Below are 21390 nucleotides of genomic sequence, written 5' to 3' on the forward strand. Positions count from 1 at the left end.
TACAGCAAGTGCCGACGGAAGCCGACCCTCCAGCTGACGCACTGAGAGAGACGCTGTCTTTTCTCTTGCCGAGAAATCCAGCTTAAGTGTTTTCAATCTCCCCTTGAGGGGTGTTGAGAAATCGAGTCCCGAAACAGAGAGATACCAGACCTCCTTCATTCTAAACCAAGGTATGGAGCTGATTAGACCCTAAGAGAAATCTTGGATAGATTCTTGGCAAAAAATACTAAACTTATGCTACACCTCACTTACTTCTTCCCTCGTACTAGACTTAGGTTAAGTACATCGGGGTAGGCGTATTTTAGAAGCACCAGTTGAGTACTTTTAGTCTTTCTTTATTTATGTATGTATTTTATGGCTTAGAAACCATACCATGCTTTTCCAGTATTATTTTATAATACTCTTCTTGCTGAATGCATTATACATTACAGCCAGTATTACGATTGTAGCGGTTCATGTCTTCTGCATGAGAAAGAAGACTGTTCAATAAATCCTTATTTTGAAAACGCTTATCTCTCTATTTCTCTGCCCCTCTGATGAAACGAAGCATGCACGATTGACTGAGTGAAATATCTATCTATTGTTTCCATGACTCTGAAGATACGTTTTATCTTGGGGAAACAAAGTTGTCATGTTTATGCGGTTGTCAGAAACTAATCCCTTCTTGTTTATTCGAGAAAGTTTCTAGTGACTTCTGGCCCTCACAATTAAGTCTAATATATTCGATAGAGACCGAGTCGACCTAAGTCCTATGTCACAGCTATAGGATATATTATTCGAATGCGCATAGCCTATTGGGAATATAGGAACTACACTACATCCCCATAGCCCCTTTGCATGCAGATTTCCATCGTTAAGTCAAAAACCTGGCCACATACACACAGGAAGTGATGTCTGCATGCTTCCTGTTTTCTGGAGGAGTGCTGTGCACTTTCACTTTCTCTTTTGAGCACATTGCTGGTGATTGTGGAGAGTGCTGGTGGTGTTTGTTTGTTTGTGCTGCAGAATTGAGAGTTTGAGAGTGTTGCTGTGTCCTGTCAATAGTGTCTCTTTGAAGTGTGGTGTCCTTGTCTTTACGTGTTTTATTGTCTCCTGTCCTCAATCTTGTTGGGTGTTTGTCATGGGAAATTTAACTTTATTTGTAATTGTTGGGCATATTATCTTGGGTTTCATCATTTTTGGCAATGGGGTTGGGGTGTGCAGGACGATGTGGGTGTGGACAGGGAGGGCATGATGTCTGAGGGGTCATTTTGGGGCTTCCTATGGCTCATTAAGTTTTCCCTGCCATTGATGGTGGAGAGGGGAGGCCATATCCTCGCCAGATACCCAGTCAGTGTGCGTAAGCAGAGGTGGGAATGTGTGCCGGCGCAGATGCTGTGCGTATTTGGAGTTGACCGCACTCTGCGCCAGTGGAAGCACCGCTGGCAGGATAGCCTGGCCTCAAAGGGTGACCCTTTGGACTGCGTGGAACTCATCGGTGGCCTAGAGTGTGGTAAGTTCTAACTCTGATATTTAATCATGAATACAGTAACAAATACAAAAATATGATGTGTGGGACACACAGGTGTCCGAGTGCAAAAATGTTGCAGAGTGAGCTGGGAGACGTAATGTGTTCGCGCATTATGTTGGCACATCAGAAAACCAAGGCTGCATCATATTAGCAAGTATAGGGTGCAAGTTTGTGTTCCCCACTGCTGTAAAGTAATACCAAAGCTGGCACACCTGTGCAAATATACATGCAGGATAAAGATTGTTGGTGTACAGAAAGGGTGACTCTACATGGACAATCCAACGCATTGTTTCTGTGATTTGTGTGCTGGCCAAAAAGAAGTGTAAAATTGCTGTACTCATATATTGTGGTATATTAGCTACGCTGACCTTGTACATAGTCTCTGTGTGCCAATGTATGAGATAGGAACAAATGCTGAAAGGAAATAGGACATCTCCAGAGTGTCATACACCACCAACATCTGTGAAACTGCTGTGTGCGATCTGCAGCGATGCATTTGTACACAGAGCATGTGTTACATCATGTTCGGTGTAGAAATGGGGCCTTGTGAATGTGTCACACAACTAGTAAGTGCAGGTTTGCTAGCATCATTGTCTTGTTTGGCCTGACTCAGCATTCACATGTCTTGTGTGAATGGCAGGCAAATTAGACCCAATCATGTAGCCAACATATAATGCAACCCTACAGTTATGTAGCATTTCCAGTAATGTTTATGATTTGTATGATGAATATGACATGCGTGATTGAAAGTATGATACCAACACAAATTTCATTTGTTGTCTCACAGCTGGACGACCTATCATCACACGGGGGGACATCGACCGATTCCCGGACCCACACACAACTGGTGAGATTGGACATAATAAATTGCCACTGTGCATTGTGATGAGTGTCTGTGTCAAATGATCAACATTGTAGTATGCAGTATGGGTGTGTATCACATGTACCAGCACAACAGTGGGATGATGTATTGTGGATGTCAGAAGGTTGAACAATGCATTTGTCTCCCAGTTGTGACTTTGCACATCCCCACTCAGTGAGACACATGAAAATTAGGGCCATGGGTTTGGTCATCACAGCACATGCATGTGGATTACAGAGTGCACTGATAGGAGAGGAGGCATATAAGTATTGTTGCCCATGAGTATCAGCAGTCATGGAATGCATGTACATCCTTGACTGAGATGACTGTGCAAGTGTGCCCGATAATGCACAAGGATGCAGTGGTTTTCAGGCCGCGCGTGTACAGACACAGGTCTGCACTATGATTACGTAGGTATGCTGCATACCAGCTTCACAGAAGTGGCAGGGCATAGCATTGACTCAAGCATATTAATGGCATGTTCCCCACACACCTAGCAAAGATGGCCCTATGAATCTCATTGACATGTTTGGCCACTGCAATGGTGTTGTCAAACTTTCTCCTTGGGGTCATTCCGTGATCGACTCTGGATCAGGTGTACAAGCTCCTCTGTCCCAATTGTTGACATTACTACACATGCATTTACCCCGCATGCTCTAGCACAGCATTTATCACTGTGCCATACTTTTTTCAATGCAGGCCTCTAGAATGCTATCTGTGAAAAAGCGTAACCCATAGCAACACTATACCCATTATGACTCCAGGCTGCTTACAATGGTGAATCCATCGCAACAGTTGGCATTGTAAAGGCCTGTGTATTTGGCATTACTACAGTGTGATATTAGCGGATCCAAGACATTCATGAGTGACAATTTAGAGGAAAGGATGTTTCCCACTTCCTAGCAGCGACTCGTCACCCATTGTGAAGTAGTGGTGAGGGAGGGACAGGGCCTCATGTACACGTCGGTGTTCAGCCAGCCAACGTGTTTCCATGTGTGCTGCATGATGCAGCACAGATGAAAGTGTGAGTAGGGCTGCCCAATGATTACTCCTGTGCAGGTAGGGTAACCTTCTGACACATTAACAGGCTTCCCTAAACACAGACACCCTTGCACTCTTGTGCAAGAGTACCTATGTTAGCGCAGACTTGATGAACTGCACACAGGTGCTGTGGGACACACAGGGATGCACATGAGCATTGTACATATGATGCAGCATTGTGTAACAGGAGAGGAGGAGGGTGGTGCTACACACCGAGGGCTAATGCCTTCCTTCTCTGATTCCTTGTACATGTCACCCTCAGTCAGGAAATATCATGGCAACATAATTTTACACTGTCAGTCCAATTTGGTTGTGACAGTACATGTCCCATACCATGCACTGGCATGTAATTCTCACCAGCATGTAGTCAGTGATCCAGAATTCAACATTTAGCTGTCCGGGTCACTCTCTGACTTCCAATAGTTAAGCTAGAGTGTAGGCTTCCATGCTGAAGTGATTTATTCGAAAGGACTCACAAATTTACATTGTTCACATTTTAAAGACAACATGACATCAGCGGAGTCATACGCCTTCCAGGTGAGGAAGGAGCACTACTTACACATTAAGAAGGTCGCAAAAGGGTACCGCAACATGGTGCGGTGGTACCAGGAGGACCGTGCAGCTGGTACGTGGAAACCGGTGACCAGGGTGGCAACACGTGGCAAACCCAGTGGCACAAAGGCCACCCCAGGCCCCTCTGGCGTCAGTGGTGGGTCCCAGCATGGACAGTCAGTGTCCCATGCCCCTACAACAACCCCCACCCAAGTGACAATCCCAGCTGCACCCGCGGATCAGGTGATTCCATTTACTGTCTGGCACAGGAGGCTCATCATGGACAATAACGTGCCACTGCACCATCAGGATTCAAGCAAGCCGGGCCGACGATGGCTGAAATGCCAGAAACCGGTCCCCGGTAGCTTGTCTCCTTTCTGGGGAAGAATTGGCTTGGTAGTTTAGTCTGCCCTGTTCCCATGATGCACTGGGCCAGGGACAGACTGATTTGCAAATAGCCAGGTTCTGAGCTGGGATGGTGCAGTGAGCTAAATAATGGTGATGGATCAAGCCCTGATCTTTGGACTGGGTAAGAGTGGTCTGCTTAATTCAGACACTCTGTTCATCACCACCTCCTTTTCTGAATCACTAGCCTAGAAGAGGCGGGGAATAGCCGAGCAGACAAGGCTCCTTGAGGACAACACCTTGGACTACCATAATGTCTGGACTTGTTGTGCCCCATCCCCCTCTTCTCCCTTCCACCAATGTTTTAACTAGTATTTTAGGTAGTGTTAGGTAAGTATTTTAAGTGTTAGGTAGTGTAGTAAGTGTTAGATTTTAAGGTAGTTTTATAGTTTTATGATTGTATAGTATTTTGGGATACGTTTCATTTTCCTTTGGGTGGAGGGTTGATGTCTTTTAGAAAACAATTAAAAAAAATAAAACAAAAAAAATATATCTTTGTGTAGGTTAAATGTGTAGTTAGTTCATGTATAGCTTAGATGTCTTTGTCCTTTCTCGTGATGTGCCTTAAGGGTTGGAGGGGGCATTGATGTGTTTCATATGTTTTGCATGTTTAGGATTAGTTAGGGTTGAAAGATAGGTACTTTTTCTCTCAATTCTAGTTAGTTTATTTTAGATTAGTAGTAGTTATGATCATAGTTAGTGTAGGAGAGCTAAATGTTTCGATGTTATAATAAATGGTTACTAATTTGGATTTCTGCTTGCACTTATGTCAGGGGTGATGTGGTGGAGTGTGTCTTTTTACCTTCTATGCATCTCATATCATCAATGGACTCTCCGTTGATTGTGTAAGTTTGGTCATGACATGTTAATTAGCAGTGTGGATTGTGTCAGGATACCTTACTTGTGAGCACAGTAAAGTTGCATGGATAACATGGTAGCAAGTCGGATTTACGGCCTAGTCTAGGGGCAGTCCTTTGGTAAGTTATACATCTTAAGTGTGACTCACAAAGTTGGCCAGCACATTGTTGCACGTTTATAACACAAGGTAGGGACATGGCATAGATAGGATATTGTAGTAGCTACTGTTATCATCATGGAGATGGATGTATGCGCCAGGTGCCACAGATTGCGTCATAGCCCTGCATCTTACTTGCTCCTTGCGCAGAGTCCATCTACAATGCAAAGACCTTGGCACACTTGCTGTGTCGTGCAAAGTGTGTCAGATTCTTTTGAATTATATATTCCTGTGCATGGAGGCCGAACCTCCGGGCCATGCAACTAGTAGTCTTTCTGTGGGTCCATTGGGAAATGCATATAGCAGAACAGTGGGCCTGATTCACAATTAAGTCATCTGAGAGTAAGTCATGAGTTTAAGTTTTCAGGTATTCACAACAGGCATTTAGGAGTAGTACAGTAAGATGTACTGACTTCACTTCTCCTATATGCCTTTTGTGAATCAATGAAGTTGTAAAGTCATGAATTTGTCACCTTTAACGTTTTTGGCCATGCACACAGTTCTGCTGCCCACAAAAGGTGAAACGTTGGATTGCTCCCTCTTGTGCCAGTGTCATGGCATATTCTCACATCTGTTACCTTTTGGCTCACAGTAATGCCACCCTTGAAATGGTGGCACTGCTTCTGACTATATGGTCAGTTCAGTGCAGCACGCATCCCTTGTCACATTGGCCTACCCGCTCACAGTGGTCACAGCATGTGAGGGTTTCAAAGTCAGTAAGCATTGTTTGTCCACAGGAAGGGGCTGACTTACGCCTTACACTTTGGGGTGAGTCCTTATTGCCAACTATACTTCACTGTGGCAGACATTGTGTTTCAATTATTGGCTGGTAGACATGTGCCCTTATGTATCTTCATCAAGTGTATATGGTGTGCACCATCTTGTGATGTGAAATGCAATGTGCACCTTCACAACAGGCTCCGTCCAGCCTGTAGGGTGTGAGTAAATATGCCAAGAGATTTTGTTTCTGCAATTGTAAAGGGTGACACTACTTGTGGCCTGCAACAGGCTTTGCCTTTTTTCAGACATTCCAATTTTCCTTCATGGATGTGGGGCTAAGTTGGGATATTGCCAGATTGGTGTATTGGAGCAATGGGGGCACAGCTGGTCCACGCATACCCGGTCCTCTCACTGCCTATGAGGATCCCAGTAAAACAGGGACATTTGTATTATTTCCCTGGGTGTAAATTTTGTTGGATTCACTGCTCCTACATTTTGGGAAACTGCTATACTGGATTGGTCATGGACAACAGGCATATGTGTGATTGACAAATATTTATTCACATGTATGTTGACATAGTTGGAGACTGGACCAGTACTTGGCCCTGCAATTCCCTCATTACATTGATGCCCAGTGGAGGGCCAAAAAGAGTCCTTTAGGGTTGACAAGTAAAACGGATGAGGAAGGGTTCAGTCAGCAGTTGGATTGCTGTGTCAATGGTAACCAAACAAAACATGTCAGTCCATGTCGAGGTCCAAGGTGAGTGTCACAGAGTGTATTAGGGGACAGAGGAAGATGATATTCTGTGGCATGATGCTCAGCCTAGAACCAATTACAAACTGGCCATTTGGCCTAGATCAATGCTACTGCTTCCTTCTTTGCAATAAGCGAGATTCATCCTCTTCTTCGTCCTCTGATGTGTCATGTGCCTCACATGTAGGTGGTGATAGATTGGCTGCAGCACTGTGAGGCACTGACACCCCATGGGGAGGAGATGTGGATGTAGAAGCAGCAGCAGCAACATTTATCTGCGCTAGACCGTGCTGCAGCAATGCAGTGATGATGAACTGCAGGGCATGGATGATCCAGCTACATCTCGCTGGTGTGCAGCCGTGGCAGCCATTTGTTCCGCCTGCATCCGCTCCATGTTCTCCATTATCCTCCGCATGTGGCCCAATTCTTGGCTGCCAATGCTGGAGCAATCCGACTGGACAGTTTTTCCTGTCTCTGAGTCATGACTGCAGCGATGTCAGCCAAGGATTGTTGGAGAGCATTGAGCAGACTGTGGGTGTCCGTGATGTTTAGTACGTGGCCCCGGGTGGAACTCAGACACCCACAAACTGAATCAATTTTGTCCGACAGTCTCTTAAACCCCACCCGCACCTGATGAGCCATCTCCTGCTGGACCTCCAACGCACGGCGTTGGAATTCCAGATTTGGGTTCGGGAGTTCCTGGGAGACAGCTGTGGTGGTAGGTGCCTGTTGCTGTGTGATTTGTGCAGGGTATGGGGTTTGCACGATGCAGCTGGGTTGCCCTGCTCCTGGAGGTGGGGTGTTGTTGTAGTCTAGCAGCTGTTGGAGGGTGTCCGTGTTGATCAGTGAAGAGTGGGACAGGCTGCTGTTCAGGAGATGATGTTTGTCCCTCTGCAATGTAAAGGGGAGATGCATTTTAACTGTGTGTTTCATGGATGATCATGCATTGTATGAGTTTACAAGCAGATTGCATGACAATGTACATTGTGACTGTTTGGGAGGGACTCTCGATTTGTTGCTAGATGTTGCCTTTTACAACTACTTCACGGATATGAGGTTTTACTTGTACATTGTCATCCCACAATTTACAGCTAAGACTAATGCGATTGTGCAGTTTATACATACAGGAGGCACCAGTTGTGTCCTATGTTCAGTTGTGAAGGTGATGCAGTTTGTCCCACATTGTAGTCAATGTGGTTGAACTCCGATTTTTATGTGTGTGAGCTGCATTGTGGGATGCTCGCCCATGCAACTTTGGTTTTTATGCTCCTTATCCCTTTCAGGCAGTGGGCCTCCACGTCTGTGCATTTACAATGCTGAGATGTTGCAAGCTGGGCTAAATATGTGTCATGGTCAGAGTTGGGACACTTGTGCATTTTTTTCAAGCAGAGGTCTTGGTCACATCAGGGGTTGTATGTACACGAGGATGTGTCAGAGTGTGACCTGCTCCTTTAATGATGTGGGCCACACTCAGCCACCTCAGTGATGTGGCCTGCACCATGTGGAGATGTTTGCAGTGCAGGCACCTTTTCTGTGCACTGCACTTGTGCATCGGTTGGTTGCAATATTAGTTATGTGTGAAGAGGGCCCCGTTTAGGCTCATTGGCTACTAAGTCAGTCTTGCTGTTTCAATGTATGCTGCACTATGCTGTATACATGAGCATCCAGGTAGCTTTGTCTACTGTAATTTGTCTTGTGTGCATAGCTTACTGCCCTCCTGTTGGCTTACCCGTTTTGAGTATGGTGCTGTGTGAGTTTCTATTGTTGCTGGCTGGACAGACAGTGTCAACAACAATTGCCCTCTACGTTGACCTCACGTGTGATGTGTAAGTGGCCTGGGATTAGATGGATGTGGAATTCCAATGCATTTTTGTGGTGCTCAGGCCTTGTCACCACCAACCTGCCAACAGATGCAAATGGCAGGGTGATGTGTGTTTGTGTATGTGACACGTAGCTGATCACATGGATGATACATGCTGTCCTGGTTACGAATATTCAATGCATGGATTTGCATGTGGGTGATAACAACCATGACTGCATATTTGGTCACTGACGCAGTTGACTTAACAAACAGATGGGTTTACATGCACATATTGGTGTCATGGGCAACTGACACCTGGACTGATGTAGAATTGTGTTTTCTGTATGGCAGATGTGTACACTTGGGAGTGGAGGTGTGCAATTCTACCGTAGGTGTGTGTGTGCCATTTTGCTTGTTGTCATTATTTGTTGCTACTTTGCTATTCTTGCTTGTTGTCATGCTTTGGTTCTCTTACTTCTTTACAGGGACATTGTATTTCTGTGAGTCTGGCTCACAGACAAGTCCTGAAGTACAGATTTGGTTGACACATTCTTGATACACACCACGCCCTCTGGTGTTGTAGGCATTGCCCCCTGCTCATTGTATTACATCACTTTTTGAGTGAAGTCTGCTGTTTGTGTGCATTGTGGGATATGTACGTTTGAGTCATTTAGCTGCATGATCAGTTTGTTGTGACATTGCGGGGCATATTCATAAGCCCATATCGCTACCATGTCATTTTCAATGACGTTGTGGTGGCGATAGGGGCCTTGCCTTATTCACAAGGCAGCATTAAGCCACTTAACATGACTTAACGCTGCCTTGTGAATAAGCCCATTTTCACGCTGTGTTTAGCGTGAAAGAGGCGTGCAGTGGGTGTTGTGGTGGGCGTTCCACGGCAACACCCGTTGATATTTACGCTGCCCCTATTCACAAGGGCAGCGTAAATAGGAGCCAACACAAAACTGAAGACCAGGAAATCCCTGGTCTTATGTGGGAGATACAAGGAGAACTGCTTAATTTCTCCTCGTTTTTGCATTTTCCATGTGTGTTGCCTTTATTTTTAAATGCCATTTTGTAACATACTTGTGTGCTGCATGAAGCAGCACACATGTAAGGTAGAAACTGGCATTTTAGGTTTATTTACATGTAGGAGGGGACACCTTCCTGTACATAAACAAACCTCCCTGCTTGCAGACACCCTTGCACTTGCCTGCGTTTGCGCTAAGTTGTGAGACTTTGCGCCATCGCAGGGGGAAAAACAAGGCTGCACCATGTCCTTGTGGATATTGTGCAGCCTTGATTTTCCAAAGTGCCAAAGAAGACTAACGCCTCTCTCCGCCACTTCCTTGTGAATATTCCCCTGCATGTGTTTCTGGTATGCAGACTCACTAGATTGTTTCTCACTTGTTGTACACACAGTGACAGCTTGCAGTGGGGGTCCTGCAGCGGGTTGATGCAGGGCAGGTGAGGGGCAGGATGGGGCTAGTGGAGTTGGACATACCACAAGCTTGAGTTAGATAAGTAATGAATTAATCTTGCTACCTTGCACTTGCTGCACAGCTGAGTTAGCTATGCAGTAAGTGCAAGGTAATTGGTTGGATTTATTTATTTACTTACCTAACTGCAGCACGCGGTGTGTCCAACTCTACTACCCCCATCTTGCCCCTCCCCCACCCTGCACAACCGCCACCCACCATAGCCCCACAGGACTCACGCTGCGAGCCGTCACTGTGTACACAGGACTACATGTCATGGACATGCAGGGGGACACATTTACTGGAGATGTGGCAGGATGTCTACATGGCCCCCTTGCTTCAAAATCACACATTTACAAATCATCTGCACAGGGCCCCATCTCTCTGATACTTGACATGTGGATGCACTGTGTGTGTGACTGAGCATGCCACCACTAATGTCAGCAGGCATGCAGCATTGTGCCTGTGTGCCTGATTTGTGTGCAAGATTGTGTATGTGCAGTTTTGTCACCCTTGATGCACATGCACATTCTTGCACACAACTTCGACATACGGGCACATGCATAATCATAGTGTTGAGGCAAGGGTGCCATTTTGACAACCTGCCACATCTCCAATCAATGTGGGCCTTTGCTCTTTCACGTAGACCTTATCTTGTGGTCTGATATGATACTTGGACTACATTGGTTTGACTTCTCTGTGCACATTTCCATGTCTGTTTGCCCACCAATATGTGTCTTGCAATGTACTAGTTGAGTAGGGTGAGATGTGTCTATGCCACCAGGACCAAGGGGATCCGGGACATGATCCGGAGTCCTTGTGGGTGTGCACTGCAATATAGTTAATTGTGCATGAGTGCCACTGGGCCCATCTCCCCGTCCCTGCAGTCCCTGGTTGGCACTCACCTGTTGCTGTTGTGTCTGGTCACGTTGAGTAGTATCGTGTCCCAGAACTCCAACCACTGTCTCCTCACTGATGACTTGGGACACCTGTTCCTCCAACGGATCCAGCTCCTCCTGTGGCGCTGGACTCCCACCTCTAGTCTTCATTGCTACTTTCAGGTTGGCTGCAAGTTTCTGCTTGGTCTTGTGCTTGACATCATGTCAGCGCTTCTTGTAGTCATCCACTGTCCTCCTGACCTTACCGACAGCATTCACTTTGGCCATGGTGGACTTCCATATTGTGTTTCTGGTTGCCAATGTCACAGTGGAGCTGACAAAAAGTTATTGTTGGTGTTCTGTCACCTCCGCAATAAGGACCCGGTTTTCCTGCTGACTGAACAATGTCTTCCTCTTCCTCTACTCCTTGGCCTTCCCCTATCTCTCTGGCTGGTCCTCGTGGGTGTTTATGGGGTTGTTATTGGCCTCTGTGCTGGGTCCAGGCTCCTCCATGATTCTTCTCAAATGTTTCTTTTTTTTGTATGTGTGTGGGCTGCATTGCTGGTGTTTGATATTGGTTTTTCACGCCCGACATGAAAAAAGGTGCACTGACGCTAATCAGCGCGCCGTTTCTGGTCGCTGGCCCATCAGCACTATTTCCACGTTAGCGTGAAGAATTTTATCGCTGTGACGCTAACGTTACCGCCAGACACTTGACCCGGTAGGGAACACTATAGCCTGTTAGCGGCGTGTTGATAAATATGCTGCTAACACTGCAAAAGTTTCCTGCGGTACACGGCGTTAAGAAAATTATCGCTAACCATGGTTAGCGATAATTTTCACCGTTTCTTGAGAATATCCCCCTATGAGTTCAGTGATGTAACTGTGATGGCAGCATGCCCACTCTGAAAAATATTCCAACACCATTGCTGATCATATTCGGGTGAAAAATCACATTAGATGTTTCTGAGGAAATGAGATTGCACTGTGGTTTTTTTATGTCCTTTATTAGCATTTGGGTCTAACTTAGGAATGTTCCACAGGAGAATACGTGGATGATCCGTTTCATCGTGATGGCGGCTTAGAGGAAAGTAGAGAAGAATACACTTAATTTACTACTAATTGAGAGCAGTTAGAGTTAAAATATCAATCAAATGGCCGAATTTGGGGAGGTTGTCAAAAATTCCTATTCTGTGGAGTGGCACAGTCCACAATTTCTCTTCAACCAACCCTGAAATCTTGGCGAAATGTTGCTCGTTAGTGGGTCTGATAGTGAATGATCTTAACAAACAGAGGCCACTATCAGTGTCTGTGAGTTCTTCATGAAATGTTCGTAGGAAGGAAAGATATTAAGTTTGAAATACGAGGAGAATTGGGGAAAAAAACTTTAAAAAAGCAAGAAGTAATAAGATGTAAGATGGATGCAAAGCTGGCATTCAGGAACATGATAAAATTAAAAATTAATATCATGATTCAAGCATAGGCATGCGCAATGTCTGCTTGTGTTAGCACAATAACGCAGGACCCACTGCCTTACCAGTGCTTGTTTATATGAGCAATAGACGAGGACATCGTTGAGCACATTTGAAGAACACGTCTCCATTGCAGCGGCTTGCTCTCCTTCCACACATTTTTAGGTCGAGCCTAAGGCATTGCTTTAGCAATGCTTGTTGGCGAGATTATAGTAGGCAACCTAAAAAGTCTACCCAAACTGTGAATCGGACACAGTGCATGTGATCACAACTACGCGCATTTCATGCGTGCGCGCCACGGTCCCTTCTGCTGCCACTGCAGCTCACTAGGCTGCACACCCCCTCACCCCTCGCTCGCAATTGTCCCTCCCACCCTTCCTTTGATCTCCGCCTCGAGTTCTCACAGGCTAATGGCCCTCCCCCTCCCCCAGCACAGAGCGCGCATACTTGTTATCTTGTTACTAGTTATTTATTGTTTCCCTCTGTTTGCGGCCCTTCCCGGTTTTCACCCCATCCCTCCATCTGCATCGCCTTTAACCCTTGTTGCACCATACACCCTCCGAATTAACCCCCTTCGCCACTGTTTGACCCCCCCCCTTTATTTTCGGCTCCTTCTGTGGTTTTGGACTTGATGCTTTCGTCTGCACGTTTCTGGCCCCTCCCTGTGCTCTCCCTTCCAGCTGGGCCTTCTCAGCCCTCCCGACTCTGGAAGTATCTGCACCAGCAGCTGCTCCGCTGCCTTAACTCCTAATTGAGTTACAGCCATGTATGTGTGCCCCCTCCACACTTTGAGTGAAATCGACCCCTCATATTTACTGGGCAGCACTGCCCCCTCACCGATGCCACATGCCCATCACCAGTACCAACTAGCCCCATTACGTCACGTGCCAACCAGACAAGTGTTCAACTGCTAACTTGTGTCTCCTCCCTTCCTCATCCTCAGCCCCCGGAGACACATCTATCCCTTCTTCTGGCATACACCTCAAAGCCCTCCCGTGCATTTTCGTGACTGGTAGTTTGCGGCCCCCGCCCCTGCCAGGCATGGATGGCTGTCCCCTTGTGTCATGACACTGCCCCACCCATGTCAAACCAGTTCCCCTCCCTGGAGAGCGGCTGGGCACCGCCCTTCTTGCTTTCAGTTTAGGGGAGGGCGAGATTGCGTGCCAGATTAAGCACAGGATATTGTGTTGCTGATAATGTCCCCCTCGTCGCTCAACCCCTGCACTTGGCCTCGCTTCCTCTCGCTTCTGCGTGTCTGAGAACATTATAGGTTTATGTTTTCCTGACCATTAGACCTCAGGCTGGCGCGGGCTGTGTTCCCCGGCACTCTCCAACTCACGCAAGTGGTCATTCACAGCGCTCACTCCATTGTCTTGAGCTGGCAGGACGCCGTCAGCCCTCATTGATAGGGGCACGCAGGTCGTCTTCTTCCTAAAGCGCAACAACAGCTCCTATTTACTTCTACGTTAAGTTTTTCTTCACTGCACGATGCGGCCCCCAGGGGAGGAGAGTTTGACAGACCAGTCTTCCTCTGGGGTGTTCGCGCGATATTAGGACAGGTAGGCTAGGATAGGCTGGGGGGTGGGCTTAGGGGTGGGGAGTTAGGGAGGGTACTTAAGGGGACAGGGGAGGAAGTCCTTCCTCTTCCTGTTCCCGGTGCCGTAGGGTAACAGTTAGTTTGTGGTGGTGTTGGGTGCTCGTTTCTGTAGGGGCCTTGAGTCAGGGTTAGCTTTTAGGGTCAGCAGGGGTGTGGGTCAGGACGCCGCTGGTGCCCCAGTGTGGGCCTGCAGGTGGAGAGCTATCTTTTTCCCCCATCGATTGAGGGCTTTGGTGTTTTTGCCGGTGGGCTTGCTCTCCCCTTGGTTTAATATACGCATTGCGCGTGAGGCTTGAGGCTGCCGAATCCCACACATCTCGTGGGCGGGACCTAGGGTGCCGAATCGCACGCATCTCGAGGGCAGTCGCGAGGTGCCGAATTACACGCATCTCGCGGGCACATTAGGTTTTAAGGGGTCACGCAGTACGCTGGACCTCAGTGAAGGGGGGGTCATGGCCACACCGGACGCGGAGGCGGTGCACGAGGCTCTGCTGGTGTTGGGGAGGGCCGGTAGGGCGGACCTCTTGCGGCCAGGAGTACTGGATCAGGCGTGGGTCGGTATGACCCAGACGCTGAGGTCTGCGTCAGCGGGTGTGGCGCCGGTGGTGATGGCTTGCATGGACGAGCCGCCACCGGCCCGGTCAGGTGTGGGTGGGAGGGGTAGAGGCAAGAAGCAGCCAGAGGCGCCTCTGCATGGAGGACGGCATAAGAGCCTCCCTGTGCGGTTGGTGGATGTGTCAGTGGGGGTGGGGGAGGACTGGAGTTTGCGGCGGGAGGCGACACCGCGGACAGGGGCCGCGCGCCGCCGGTCATGCATGTTGGCAGCTCAGCCCCCTTGAATTCAGAGGGGGACAGGCTGGATCAAGGGGGCATTGATGAGGCTCCTTTGCCCCCATGCACCCCACCCGCCCGCGCCTCCTTGGCAGCGCACAAACGTTGCCATGCCTGTTCAGATTCCTCAATTATGCGATCCTCTCCTCCTCCATCATGTGCGCCCACCAGGCATACCACGTGTCCTGCCCAGAGGGTTCATTGGAACACTCGGCCTCCCGCGGTGGGGCCGAGCAGCCCCCTTTCGGGTGAACCCCTCCCGCCTGCTGGTATAGTGCCTTGGCCGGGCCCTTCCCCTTGGTGACAGGTGCCCTCACTACCCCCTGGAGAAATCCACCGGCTGCTCCCCTGACGGGCCACCCCCCTCCTCAGGCTAAGACTCCCCTTCCGACTGCACAAGCGTGAACTCCTCCCCCGCAGACACCTCCGATCCAACCTCGCCCTCCTGACCGCTGGCCTCACTGTCCTCCCTCATGGCCTCATCAATGCCCCCTTGATCCAGCCCGTCCCCCTCTGAATTCCAGGAGGCTGAGTTGCCAACATGCACGGCCCGTGTCTGCGCATGGGGCAGGAACTGGTAGAGGCCATGGCAGGGGGACCCCCGGGTCGCGGGGTGAGTGGGTCTGGGTAGAGGGGTCAGGGACTGCTCTGGCGGCGCAAAGACCTGGTGGCACTGGGGCCTCCCCGGGCGTAGACGGCTCGGGGGGAGTGGGAGCTGTCCAGCGGTGACTGCTGGCAGAGACAAGGATGGGCCGGCGGGGCGCAAAATGGCCTCCAAACGCAAAAGGGAGTCAGAAGCCGGCGGATGCCCGGAGGACAGAGCGCGGAGCTCCAACGAATTTGGCAGGTGAGGGTGCATGGTGGGATGCTTGGGACGAAGATCCTAGAGGGGGGCGCAAGAAGGCCTGCCAGTCGGTGGGTGTGGGGGATGGCTCTGTGCGGGATGGGGGGGCCCTTGGAGACACAGAGCCCGTTCCAAAGGCTGGTAAGAAGTAGGTTGTGATGGCCAGCGCGCAGACAGACACGGCGGAGGATCAGGGTGGGAAGGAGGATGGATCGGATACGTTGAAGAAGAAGTTGCCTTACATGGGTTTGGCGATGCCACTCGGGTCGCATTTATCGGAAAAGACAAAGGCCAGGATTTGGAAGCATGAGTATGTGGATGTTTTCAAACTTTTACATAGAGAAATTCAGGCGAAGGAGGGGTCTAAGGAGGAGGAGTGGGAGTTGACCAGGTGGCCGAGGGTGCCTGTGACAATGGAGAACTGAACGTCGGCGTTGTTGATATATGCGAGTATCTATTGCGAGAAGTATGCGGACAGGGCGATAGCATTGTTTAAATATATGATGTGATACGGAAGGCCCAATTGTATTTTGGGGGGCTTTGCCTGGTTGAACTATGATGAGGAGTTTAGGGCCAGGATTAGTGTGAACCCGGACAAGCCATGGGGTGACATTGATCAGGAGCTTTGGGTGCAGTGGATGTCTTCTACGCAGGCGGCGGCATCTACTCATACAGCGAGTGGTCTCCCGATTGCATACCGGCCTTTTCAGCCTCGTCCCGCCCAGTCTGGGGCGGGGGGTCAGGGAGTGTCCGGGGGGGTCAGGGAGTCAGGGAACGTGGACGGGGGCAGCTGGACAGCAGTACAAGCCTGGAAACACAGGGGCCTGCTGGAACTTTAATATAGGTTTCTGCACACAACACCCATGTAAGTTTAAACATGAGTGCTCCAAGTGTGGGGGACGTCACCCGGTCACACAGTGCCTTACTCTTGCCACACCTTCAGAACAGTGGGAGATTACTAAGGGTAGGGGCCAATCTGGGCCGAAGGGCCCCATCTCCAGTTAATGTGGAGGTCTTGGGTCCATGGGTCTCTAGGTACCCTGATAGAGAGGCGGCTTTGAAAATTCATTGGGAGTTTGTGGAAGGATTTCGGATTGGCTATCAGGGTCCCAGGGAGAGGCATTGGGCGGAGAACCTGCGTTCGGTGAAGGAATTGCCTGAGGTGGTGGCGAGCAAGTTGCGGAAGGAGGTCTTGGAGGGTAGGATCGCTGGCCCGTTTGACACGTGGCCAATGTCGGACCTTATCATTTCTCCACTGGGGGTGGTTCCCAAAAAGGAGCAAGGGGAGTTCAGACTGATTCACCATTTGTCGTGGCCTGAAGGGAGTTCGGTGAATGACTTCATCGCAGAGGAGGATTCCAGGGTGTTGTATGCGTCGGTGGATGATGCCGTTGGCTTGGTGAAGGCTTGCGGGAGGGGGGCAGAGTTGGCCAAATTTAATATCAAGTCGGCCTTTTGCCTCCTCCCCATTCACCCGACTGATTTATCTTTGCTGGGCATGCAATTTGAAGGGGCCATCTTTGTGGATATGGTGCTGCTGATTGGTTGTGCGATTTCTTGTGCGCTGTTTGAGACCTTCAGTTCCTTTTTGCAGTGGGCCTTCGTGGAGAGGAGTGGGCACCGGCTGGTGTCGCACTACCTGGACGATTTCTTGTTCATCGGGAAAGGGCTGACGGGAGAGTGTGGTGAGGCTCTGGGACAGTTCCAGTTGTTGGCGCAGGAGTTTGCGGTTCCATTGGAACCGGAGAAGACGGCGGGCCTAGTTGTTGTTTGACCTTCTTGGGCATTGAGTTGGATTCAGTGGCTTGGCAGGCGCGGCTGCCGGTGCAAAAGGTGGCGGAGATGCAGAATGTTTTGACGCAGGTGATCGGCGTTCGCAAGATTGATTTGAGGTTGGTGCAGCCCCTGCTCGGTTTGCTGACTTTTGTGTGCCGGGTGGTTTAGGGCAGGGAGAACGTTCTGTAGGCGCCTTGGCATGGCCATGTCGGGGGCGGTGCTCCCTCACCACAGGGTCAGGGTCACGATGGGAGTCCGGTCGGACTTGCGTGTATGGATGGTGTTCCTGGAAGAATTCAATGGTGTGTCCCTGGATTTTGCGCATGACAAGATAGTTTGGCAGGTGCAGCTCCACTCTGATGCAGCGGGTGCAGCAGGTTTTAGAGTTTTTTGGGACGGGCGTTGGTGTGCAGAGCAATGGCCGGCTCATTGGCTGCGACAGGGCAGGAGCATTGCGTTTCTCGAGTTCTTTCCCCTGTTGGTGGCATTGGTGGTGTGGGGGCCGGAGTTCCGGAGTTCCGGAACCGGTTGGTTTTGTTCCATGTTGACAATATGACGGTGGTGGAACTTTTTAACCATCATAAGGCAAAGGATATGCGAGTGCTGCGTCTGCTGCGAAGTTTCATGCTGCTCTACTTGCGTTTTAATGTGCTTTTCCACGCGCAACATGTGCCTGGGGCGAGTAATGAAATTGCGGATGCTTTATCTCGTTCGCAGTGGCAGCGCTTAAGGAGGCTGACGCCGGGAGCAGAGGCTTGCAAGACCAAGGTGCCGGAGGGTATCTGGGCCTGGGGGGAGTGAGAGTCGTGGGTTTGGTCGAGAAATCTATAGCTGAATCCACGAGGCGAGCGTACAGGTTGGCATGGTCTGAGTTTGGTGCCTTTTTGGGCTGGAGCAGGGCTGCGTGGGGGATGCCCCAGAGTGACTGTGAAAGGGGAGGGGTGCGTTTTGTTTTGGATTGCATGGACAGAGGATTGTCACAGACTACGATAGCTGGCAAACTGGCTGGCATCTCGTTTTACAGCATGGTTTACTTGGATTTTGATCCGGCCAGGGCGGATTTGTTGAGTCGAATGTTGAAAGGTTAGGGTCGCATGAGGTCAGAGGGTGGAGGGGGGAGTTGCCGCGTGAAGCGATCATGTTTGAGTTGTTGACGAGAGTGCTGGGGGAGTTGCCCCACTGCTGTTATGACAACGGGGAGGTGGCGTTGTTCCGATTGTGCATGGTCTGGATGTTCTTCAGAGCATTTCGGGTGTCGGAGTTGTTGGGGGTGCGTGGGGCTACGGGGCGTTTGTTTGAGGATGTGAGGTTGTATGGGGCCCGGCTGGGTATATGGTTGGGTCGTTCAAAGATGGACCAGACGGGTCAAGGCAAATGGGTGTGGCTGAAGGAGAGCGGGTGTGCGGGCGTGTGCCCAGTGCGTGAGTGGATGGCTGTTTTGGGATGAGTGCAGAGGTCGGAGGGAGAGATGTTTGTACATGCTTCTTTGAGGCGCTTGACGTCCTTTCAGTTGTTGGCTGTGTTGTGGATGGCGTTGCAGAAGATTGGCAGGGATCCAGCGCATTTTGGCACTCACTTGTTTCGTATTGGTGCGGCTATGGCGGCGGTGCTGGGTTGGTCCTGGGAGGAGATTCGGAGAATTAGGTGCTGGAGGTCCCGCTGCTGTGAACGCTATGTGCGTAAATGAAGGAGGTCGGAGTCAGGGTAGTCAGCGGGGGGCTGCTGCGGTTGTGTTACAGATCTGTTTTGCTGTGGTGTTAATCTCTTTCTCTTCGTAGGTTGCGTTCGGGGGCCAGGGGCCAAGACAGTTACCTGGATTATTGGACACTCCTATGTACACTGGGCCTCAAAATATGCGGACAGGCAGGTGTACAGTCGTAGCCTGGGCCTGTGGAGCAGTCATCACGAGGTCCATTGGTGGGGCAAGAGTGGGATGCGTTGGGGCGATTTGTTGCCCTGGCTGACGAAGAAGGTGTCTCAGCTGGGTTGCCCGGACATGCTGGTTATCCACCTGGGAGAAAATGACTTGGTAAAACTGTCAGGAGTGTCCTTCTTACATTTGATGCAGAGGGATCTGGAAGCAATGAGGAGCAATCTGGCTGGCGCCTGTATTGTTTGGACAGAGTTTGTGCCACGAAGGATATGGAGGGGGCACTTAAGCCTGCTGCCATTGAGAGGGCAAGGCGGAAATTGAATAGGGCGATGAGACTTTATTGTGATGCTCACGGAATCAAAGTACTGGCACATGTTGGGCTCCGGCTTGAGGAGCCCCTTCTCTTCCGCGACAACGGTGTGCACCTTTCGCACATGGGAAATGCTTACTATCTAATGGAAATGCGGGATACCATCAGCCTGTTGTGGAACAAGTCTATCTGGTGTAGGCGAGATTGAGTGAGAAAGGTGCATAATTGTGGGGCAGGTAACCGCCCTCCGGGGGTTCCCTGGGTGGCAGGACTTGGGAGGGGTGGGGAGTCCATGACGCGCAGAATCACCCTTCTGGGGAGGGGGTTACAGGTGCAGGATGGGGGTGTGGTAGATGGAGGTGAGATGACGGTAGATTCTGGAGGAGGATGAAGGTGAAAGTGAATGGTATGCGTGAAGAGTTTGTGGTGTGAATTGGAGTGAGAAGTGGAGTATGTGAATGGATGATGTTTGGAGGTCATGATGTTGGGGGGATTGTTAACTATTATTGATGTTATGTTGAAATTTGGTTGTCATAACTGCCCTAATAAATGGCCTTTTACGCTAAGACATGCGTGGAGTGGTTATTGCGCGATGCGGCCCCCAGGGGAGGTGTTTGTGCAATATTAGGACAAGTAGGCTAGGATAGGCTGGGGGGTGGGCTTAGGGGTGGGGAGTTAGGGAGGGTACTTAAGGGGACAGGGAAGGAAGTTTAAACATATAAAAAATATTTGTTTAAACTGAGCCGGCTCGATCCTCTGTCTGTACACCGCGGGGACACACTGTTTTCCTAGTGTAACCAGGCACTTTATAAGCTTTATTATTATTATTATTATTATTATTATTATTATTATTATTAATATTATTATTAGGAAGTCCTTCCTCTTCCTGTCCCTGGTACCGCAGGGTAACAGTTTGTTTGTCTGCCCTCCCAACCTACAAATTTTCAGGAGTGGGGTAGTAGCAGTGTTATTGGTTTGCTACAAGTTATTCGGCGTGCTAGTTTAGAATCACCCTTCCGGGGGGGATTACAGGTGCAGGATGGGGGGTGTGGTGGATGGAGGTGAGATGACGGGAGATGCTGGAGGAGGATGAAGGTGAAAGGGGAAAGTGAATGGTATGCGTGAAGAGGTCGTGGTGTGAATTGGAGTGAGTAGTGGAGTATGTGAATGGATGATGTTTGGAGGTCATGATGTTGAGGGGATTGTTAACTGTTATTGATTTTATGTTGAAATTTGGTTGTCATACCTGTCCTAATAAATGGCCTTTTACGCTAAGACATGCATGGAGTGGTTATTGCGTGAGAAACTGTGCGTGCGCAGCACTCGTCTGTGGTCTGCCCTAATGCATACAAGGATTTAGACCACAAAAAATATGACCGCATAGTGCTCAGAGAGTATGCAGGACTTAATGGACATTCACCTGTGTGCAAGGGCCGCAAAGCGTGGCCTTAAGTCATACCCTTTTCCACTGCACACAGGCAGAATCACGCGCTGAATGTCTGCCGTGACTTAGCCAGGCACATTTTAGTACCATGGGAGAGGCAGTATGTACCGGTGTGTGCCACAGAATGCAAGGGTCCAGTTAGTGTAGCGCTTAATGTTGATGCTAGCCAGCTTCTAAGTGCTCAAATGATGGCAGAGGATGTGTCCAAAAGGACACACTTAGCACTT

General features: G+C 49.6%; 1 pseudogene; it reads left to right on the forward strand.

Moving 5' to 3' along the window:
• The first annotated feature begins 1371 nt into the window (after positions 1-1371).
• LOC147726652 (uncharacterized) lies at positions 1372-19927 on the forward strand (annotated as a pseudogene).
• Positions 19928-21390: the final 1463 nt, after the last annotated feature.

Source organism: Lissotriton vulgaris, chromosome 3_1 (assembly GCF_964263255.1).
Source record: "Lissotriton vulgaris chromosome 3_1, aLisVul1.2, whole genome shotgun sequence".
Lineage (NCBI taxonomy): Eukaryota > Metazoa > Chordata > Amphibia > Caudata > Salamandridae > Lissotriton > Lissotriton vulgaris.